Source organism: Limulus polyphemus, unplaced genomic scaffold, assembly GCF_000517525.1.
Source record: "Limulus polyphemus unplaced genomic scaffold, Limulus_polyphemus-2.1.2 Scaffold6627, whole genome shotgun sequence".
NCBI classification, from domain to species: Eukaryota; Metazoa; Arthropoda; class Merostomata; order Xiphosura; family Limulidae; genus Limulus; species Limulus polyphemus.
Genome location: NW_013672237.1, coordinates 18422 through 19299, shown reverse-complemented (window position 1 = coordinate 19299; position 878 = coordinate 18422).

Below are 878 nucleotides of genomic sequence, written 5' to 3'. Positions count from 1 at the left end.
GTTTTGTACAGAAGATTAATCTGTAAAAAAAAAAGTCAAACATTTTGTCATTGACAAATATATGGATTCAGTCACTTGCAAAAAAAAAACAAAAAATATTTGCACAGAAGTTTTATTGGCTCTACAAAGGTACATATACAGTTATCCTACAAACTTAAAGTAAACCAAACTTCAAATTTTACGTCATGAAATATCCTACTGAAGATTTTAAGTACAAAACTGTATACAACTCCCATCTAACAAATTAAAAAAACACATTAAAACCCACACTGACCAGGTCAAAGGTCATCTCATGAACTTGTGCAAGGTGAATAAATCTAGATACTTATATATTCCATGCTCTAACATAACTTCTACGTTCAGAGGTACAGTACACACATTTATATAAAAAAAAACAATGAAAAAAGGTAATTGTTCCTGATATCCAAAAAAGTTGTGATAAAAATCACGTAACCTGGAGATTTTATATTTTCCAAAAAACATTTGCAGTTTAAGTGATTTTTATCACGACTTTTAAGCTTATCTGTTTCTAAAGCTTTGCCAGCTTTTTACATTTAAACCATAACTTTTAAATTATTTTGCTTATATGATGAAATTAAAGACACTATTTGTTTCCTTTAAATCACCTGATCATGCCAGGTTATTAACCTGGTGAAAGACAGTGAAATAAAAAAAAATGTTCATTCAATAAACCTGTTAAAACAGTATTAATGTTCTGATTTAAACTATAAACATATGGTATAAAACAGATTAAAGTAACACAGATATATTCACAAATTTTGTGATACTGTAGAGATAAGTACACGAAGTAGCACATTGTGTAGGTGAAACCAAAGTTTAAAATCAAGTGATAAAATTCACAACAGATCTTTTTATAC